Below are 8,112 nucleotides of genomic sequence, written 5' to 3' on the forward strand. Positions count from 1 at the left end.
CCGTAACACTCACAGGAATTCATAGAATTCCTGGATATCGCGGGAATAACGCGAGAACTGTCCGAAGCGAGAACTTGCTATACCGTAGCGAAACACGGTAAGAAAAACTATCAACAGATAGCACGGGAGCACGAGCCAGCCCGTGACACCTCGGTCGGTGCCCCGTGACAGACTGCTTTGACAATAGCCAAATCCGAGAACTAATCATCCTGATTGGTCGAGAGCCTTATAACCGATACTCTTCTATCTCCTTCGAGTCGTCCCTTTAAACCAAATCGAGAGCGTTCCTTAGCGAATCGGTACATAATCTTTGGAGATCCTCCACGGCCGCTTCTCCAGGGCATCGGGCGACAGCTGGGCACCACATCCTTAACTCGGGCAGGAGGTTCCTCTCCTGCCCTTAACCATATCAAAACTTCCTCCGCCCGCTCTACAGCCCTTTGCCCATCTCCAGCGGGGCGCCGGTATCTCACCCGGGCTTCTGCCGGTCCGTGGAGACGTCTCCGTCGGGTACTCTCCTCTGCCGGGCAACTCGGTACGTCGAGACTATATCCCCACGGCAGATTCGAGCACCTCGACCTCAACTAAACACTGACACAATCTTATGAGAGCCTTGACATAACTGTACGAATCAACCCGAGAGCGTAGCTTCTGAGCAGGGTGGCGACCCGAAGAGAACCAGAAATCGAGAACGTTATCTGTATCGGTAACCGGAGCCGCCTTGGGACCGTGATTCGAAAAATTACGTCACAAAACATAATCTGGATCTGATAGACGCGGACTCATCAGGCAGTTAAGGATTAATTTTCCACATGGTTTTTTTTTTTGCATTTTCGTTAACATTACAAACAATTTAACGTACTTGTTATATAACAAACTTAGCCTAAGCAAAGTGAACGAGATAGGTTCGTGGTGATTGAATAACAAATTTAGAGATGATTTAATGCCATTATCTTTATCATTAAACAAGGATTATGGGGCACATAGATCTTTATTGTTAACAAAGATACATGATTGTAAGGTGACCCCATAGGTATAAGTAGCATATAGGATAGATTATAAAATACGTTATAGCAACGATTCAACGATTTCTGCAACGATTTCTGCAACGATTTCTGCAACGATTTCTCGGTTTCTCGGGTTGATTCGTATAGTTATGTCAAGGCTCTCGTAAGATTACATTATTGTTTAGTTGAGGTCGAAGTGCTCGAATCTGCCGTGGGGAGATAGTCTCGACGTACCGAGTTGCCCGGCAGAGGAAAGTACCCGACGGAGACGTCTCCGCGGACCGGCAGAAGCCCGGATTCTATTGTTATTATTTTACAAGATTTATTGTAAGTGTTGAAGGTGGCGGGGGCGAGTGAGGAGAACCCCTCCATTGCTATAAAAGCCAGCGCCGTCTTCGCTCTCGAGTTCAGTCCTTCGTGAGCGCGCCAAAAGGCTACCTCGCCGTCGAGAAATTTCTTACCGAATTATCGGAATATATCGCGAAGTATATGTTATACGACATTGTAAATCTACGCAAAGCACTTTAATAAATAATCGTTTGTGTTCTATAATTAAATTGAGACATTTCGTTTATTTATTTAATAATTTTATGGGACCTAACTCTTAGAAGTGTAGTTATAATAAATTTCTATATAGAGTTTATTAGTTGAGACTACAGCAACAATCCGGAACAGCATCCTAGTGCATATTGGAATATCCTGAGAACTCTGGAACATAAAGAAAAATTTATTGTGGATAGTGAAAGGGTGAAACCAATTGACAGTTGCAGGGAAGTGAGTGACGGAGTAAGGTGTAATTACTTTACAAGAGGTTGGGAAACAGAATTGCAGAGGTGTCAATCAGATTCAGAGGGACAATTGAATTTTTAATTAAATTTAAAGGCCGTGAGGATTACCTGTGGATCCGACAGCAGACACTGAAGTGACCTGGGACCTAAAACAAAAGAAAAACGTGTATAATAATTAAAGATATTATACATACTTACCTGACAGCTGGAAAACCGTGGATATCTGGAAACCTGAAACAATAGAAACATAATTAGTCAATGGTTAACCTGAAGGAGGTGCCATTGCAAATGAGAAAAAACTCGACGGAGTAAGGCTGACTCACCACAACTACCTTCCTTGTAGTACAGGCAAAACAAACTGGCGACCGTGAGAACTGTGATGTGATTTTTCGAATCACGGTCCCAAGGCGGCTCCGGTTACCAATACAGATAACGCTCTCGATTTCTGGTTCCCTTCGGGTCATCACCCTGCTCAGAAGCTACGCTCTCGGGTTGATTCGTATAGTTATGTCAAGGCTCTCGTAAGATTACATTATTGTTTAGTTGAGGTCGAAGTGCTCGAATCTGCCGTGGGGAGATAGTCTCGACGTACCGAGTTGCCCGGCAGAGGAAAGTACCCGACGGAGACGTCTCCACGGACCGGCAGAAGCCCGGGTGAGATACCGGCGCCCCGCTGGAGATGGGCAAAGGGCTGTAGAACGGGCGGAGATAGTTTTGATACGGTTAAGGGCAGGAGAGGAACCTCCTGCCCGAGTTAAGGATGTGGTGCCCAGCTGTCGCCCGATGCTCTGGGGAAGCGGCCGTGGAGGATCTCCAGAAGATACGTACGGATTCGTTAAGGAACGCTTTCGATTTGGTTTAGAGAGACGACTCGAAGGAGATAGAAGAGTTATCGGTTAAATGGCTCTCGACCAATCAGAATGATTAGTTCTCGGATTTGGCTATTGTCAAAGCGGCCGTGCATTTCCGTAACCGTCCGCTTCCGTTCGTGTATCTAGTTGCGTTTGCTGATTTTACGCCACCCCAAAGATCAGCACCTACGGTTGCGTTTCTCGATTTTACGCGTCCCCAAAAATCGACAGGATCCGTTAAGCTATCGCCTCGTCTGATAGGTTCCGTAAGAGCACTCGTTTTGGTAGCGTTGGGCCTGTTCCATCCCAACTCCCAATTTATACCGGCTCGTCAGTTCCCGATGAAAAAAGAATTGGCTGGCCTGGCTTGCGGATGCACGAACGACGGGTGGACGGCCGAAGATAACGTAGGTTGGTTCTCGAAGATAGTTCGTTCTCGGATGGTTTGCTATCAATGTCGGGTCAAGGAAAAGAATTACGTTACAACTGGCGCCCAACGTGGGGTCAGCCAGCCAGCAAATAGTGTGTTACCGTATGCTCTTGGCTACTTTTTGCTCGTGAAGAAATGCTCCCGAGCACTCCTCGTTATCGACCTGTGCTCCCGGTTACGAGGATTCTTCGTAGACCCCGAAGCGGTCACGCTCGTTCGGCGATCGGTCACCGATCTGCTGTAGCTATCGAATCCTGGAAACATTCCGATGCACTCTCTTGCATCAGGCTCTCGCCTTGCAAAAAAATCGCAAGTTACCAAAAACGTTCTCGGTGGGGAAATTTCGAATTTCCTCCTCTCATGATACCCACCCCTCAGTGACGTTCTCGACTCGGTTACCCCTAGGTGACAGCAAGGTTACCGCTTTATTGTGAAGCTTAGGCTAGCACGGTAAACGGTCGCGAATATTCCCCTCCGGGAATCCTCGACTTGGAAAAGTCGCGTTCTCGTTCCCCGATTGTGACGCTCTTCGAGTTGTCATACCCGGATGACCCTACCGGTCATCGAGGTATTGTTACAACGAAGACGGTTATCGAAACGGTTCCCGAATTCTAACAAACAGGTTTTTCAGAAGATTTCGAAGGTCCCCCTACCCTAGTGTCCTGGTTCGCGACAGCCGAAAGCGGCATGTCTCGGTCATTCCGTCCATGTACCTCGCTGTGTGCAGACCTCCTTTTGGGAAGCGACACGACACTAAGGCATACGAGTAGATCGATTCCGATCACCGTAGTTCTCGGCCCTAGAATCTTGCTCTCGACTTAAAAGACCTCGGTCTCGAAGGCCGCGGGGACCTAAGGCGTCCCTCGGTGGTCCGTCAAAGCCACCAGCTATCGGTTCCGCCAGGGTAAACAACGGGGATAGGGCTTGCCCGAAACCGTGAGGACACCCTGATGACCTTGGTGTGGACTCCCTAGTCCCAGATCTCGTACTTGGCCTTCGGGCCAATTGCTCTCGTTACCGGCTCTCGGGCCTAGTTCTCGTTACGTGGGTCGCAAGGAAGGGTCGCTCTCGTTTAAGGAAGGGACCCTAGGTCCCAACCTTTGGTATGTGTGTCGAAAGACCGCTCATCTCTCGTTAAAGGAATGGACCCAAAGTCCCAGCCTTTATTGCCTGGATCGCAAGGTCTACGGCTCACGCTAACGCAAGGGACCTTGAGTCCCAGTTTTCGGTACGTGAACTCGAAGATTCCGCAGCTCGCGTTACAAAGGAGGACGTCAAGGCCCCTCTTGTGAACCGTGGAACGCGAATCCGCGCAGCGCGTTGACAAGGCAGACCACGGGTCCTAGTTCTCGATCCGTAAAACGCGAAACCGCGTAGCTCTCGAAGAAACAGAAGGATCCGAAATCCTAGCTCCCGGTGTGTGTGTGTGAATGCTGACGGTTCTCGAAGAAGCAAAGGGATTTGCGAGGACACTTAGTTCGCGATATGCGTGTCAAAGGACAGCCGCTCTAGAAACATAGGCCTTCGGCCTCAGTTCGCGACGTGCGAGTCACGGGACTCGAGTTTCGGAAAATGGTTGCTCAAGCCCTGCTCGCGAAGATGGACAGCCATCAAGCTCGCGGAACACAGCTCTCGGATATAATACGAAGATCCCTAAAGGGTAACGTACGCTCTCGACTTTCGTGTTTGTCCGCGTCCTGACATGATCGATCAGTGTCCGTTTGTCGATCTGTGTTTAATACTTTCTCGGAGCAAGAGAGGATAAACCTCTCACGCGTTCTCGGTTCGCCTGCGAAAAATATTAAATCAGTTCTCGACAGCAAACAGCAGGTGAACAAGGCTCGCTATCATTCTGGCTCCCGAAATAAGCTACGCTTAATACCTTCTCCGACCGCCAGGGCTAACGCCTCCGCGTGATCTCGATCTACCCGCGCAAAATAAGAAATTAGCTCTCGACAGTAATCAGCGGGTAGAACCTCGTGCTATTGAAGAAGAATAAAATCAGTTCTGGGTCTCTAGACTTAGCTCACGACAGCAAGGATAACCGACCTCATCTCTCGCTACAGGAAACAGAAAAAAAAAAGAATTGTGAGATCTCGCCCCACACGTGGATAAGGAATCACCGAGAATAATCGGTGAAGAAGAAAAGAAATTCCCCGCGTGAAGATACCGAAATTATTCCTGTCTGTAAACGGATAGTAGCTCTCGATATTATTGTTCTCGAATATTATTGCCATGCCGAGGGAATCAAAATCTCTCGTGCTGCTCCCGGTTTACCCATAACAAGGTAAAAGGCTCTTGCGCGTAAACACGGGTAAGAAAGGAACGATCTCGATAAGGAATCAAGTCGATTCACCGCTCTCGAATTAATTCGCAGCCTGGTCGGAGGACCATGCGAAGAGATATCGCTACCAAAAAAAAATAATAATTCATTTCTCGAGCCGAGAGAGTAAACATCTCTCGCGCGATCCCGGCTTACCATCGAAATATTAATTAAATAGCTCCCGACAGGAACCAGCGGGTAAGGCATCGTTCGCTATCGGATGATCGTATTTTGCCTACTCGTTCCAGGAGACCCCGGTCCCTGAAACTCTTGTTCTCGCGATATCCAGGCAATTCTATGAATTCCTGTGAGTGTTCCGGAGGTGTAGTAACATCACCGAACCGTGGACTATCTGTCGTTCGAAGGTTATTCCTTTAAAGAAGAATCATCTGGAGAAGAGCAACACCATCCGAGAAGGCCAATCAACGTAATTGTTGATCACGAGGTGCTAAAGATAGTTACACAACTATTGTAGGGCTAAGCTGGACCAATTCCAAAGTCATCTATGAACAAATACACAACCCTAATTGGATAAATCTATTAATCTATGTGGAGAGGGCGATAAATGCCTGTAAATCCGTATGGGACATAGAATACCGGGCGTAATGGTAGCTAATGATAGGTTCAATCAGCTTAAAGTTTTATGGGATTTGGATAATTTCGTAAACTTAGGAATATCTGGTAATTAGCTAACACCAAATCTTTAAGAGAACATCAGATCCAATTTCATATTGGTATTTGATAAAAAACGTCATAATTACACATGATTTATGTAACGCTGTATAGGGTAGAAAATCATAGAAATAACGTACCTGGGAGGCCCTAAAAACCACGACATAGGCGTAGAACTGTAGATCAGTACGGCAACAGCATAGCCATGAGAGATATGTGTAATTTTGTAATAATTATTTAAAACTGGATTTACGAGATGCAGAGTCATTAAACGGTTCAGTAATAATTACGGACACAGTAAATTTCTCAATAAATGGTTTATTTAAGACAAAATGTGGGTCACACATAAGTCTCAGGATCTTGTCTAAAAATACAAAGAAATAGACGCAGAATAATCCAAATAAGGTTTAGAAATAGGTGCGTTTATCATGTATAAGTACAAACCGATGATACCGATGTTTTATGTAAAACCGGTTATTACCAGTTTAACAAGGATATGGCGCAAAAGCTAAAATCGACTGAATTAATTGGGATACGTTGACGAAAAGAGACGCAAGGGGTACAATTAATTAGTAAGTCGTCAAACTGTACATTTATTTGTTTATAAATAGTATAAGCAAATAGTTATATGGAACAATGGAAGTGTAAGTCGGGGGATGGATTGAGGTGACGGGAGTTACTCTTAAAGACAGAACTAATTAAGGGGAAAAAACTCACAAATGAATAATTAGGTTTTTAAGGCTTTTATAGTAACAGTTACATACCTCACTTACACCATCAGAGTTCTAAAGGTAAGACTATACGCAAATCAAACCTAAAGTTAGTTGGTACAGAATGCGTTAGTTTATATTATTTGATTAATTATAAAACAATAGTTTTATCAGACAGCGAACCGGATAAAACCGGATATTGACCGTTATACCTTTGAAGTAGGATAAAAGCGGTAATCAAATGATGTAAATCAGAAACTGGATCTGATAGGCGTACCTTTGTCAGATTGTTAAAGTTTAATTCTGTTCACAAGTTTCATTGTACTTGCGTTAAGATTGTTAATAATTTAATGTACTTTTTATCCTATGAACTTAGCCTATGCTCAGGGAACGGGATAGGTTCATAGCGATTAATTAACAAATTAGAGGATCAGGTTATATAATTATCTTCATTAATGTAACAAGATTATAGGGCACATAGATCTTTATTATAAGATAAAATACAAGATTGTAAACTGACTCTATGGTCTCAAGTAACTAATAGGATAGATATTAAGTTATATTATATTATGCTATTGTTATTTGTTTACGAGAATTATAGTTTAAGTTTAAGGTGGTGGGGGCGCATGAGGGGCATCCCTCCAGCACTATAAAAGCCAGCGCCAGCTCAAATCGAGAGTTCAGTTCTTCGTGAATACGCCGAGAGGGTACATCGCCGTCGAGAAACTTTTTACCGAAATACTCGTATTTATAATTCGTATAACTCGTATTTATGAAGTATTTGTATAACAACAGTGTAAACCTACACACGAGTTTCAATAAATAATCGTTTGTGTTTTGTCATTTACTGGAAACATTTCGTTTATTTATTTAACAAATATATGGGACCCATCCCTTACATCACTAGTTATAATAAATCTCTTCAGTGAGTTTATTAAGAAATACTACGCCAAACATCTAGAACAACATCCTGGTACAGCGTGCAGCATCCTGGGATTTCTGGAACAAAAAACGAAAGTTTATTGTGGATAGTGAAAGGTCGAGAAACGGGATTTCAAAGAGATCAGTCGGATTCATGGGAACAATTAAATTTTTAATTAAATTTAACGTCAAGAAAGGAATTACCTGTGGGTCAGTCAAGTGGTGTCTATGTATCTTGGAACCTGAAACAAAACAGAGAGTGTATAGTAATTAAAGGAACTTACCTGGCGGTTGAAGATTGAAGACCATCGGGAACCTGAAACAATAAAAGGATTAATAAAGTGGTGGTTAACCTGAGTGAGGTGCCATTGCAATCCACATCAATTCTCGACATAGTAAGGCTGACTCAC

The sequence above is a fragment of the Cephus cinctus genome, unplaced genomic scaffold, assembly GCF_000341935.2.
Source record: "Cephus cinctus unplaced genomic scaffold, Ccin1 Ccin1_scaffold0303, whole genome shotgun sequence".
NCBI lineage: Eukaryota > Metazoa > Arthropoda > Insecta > Hymenoptera > Cephidae > Cephus > Cephus cinctus.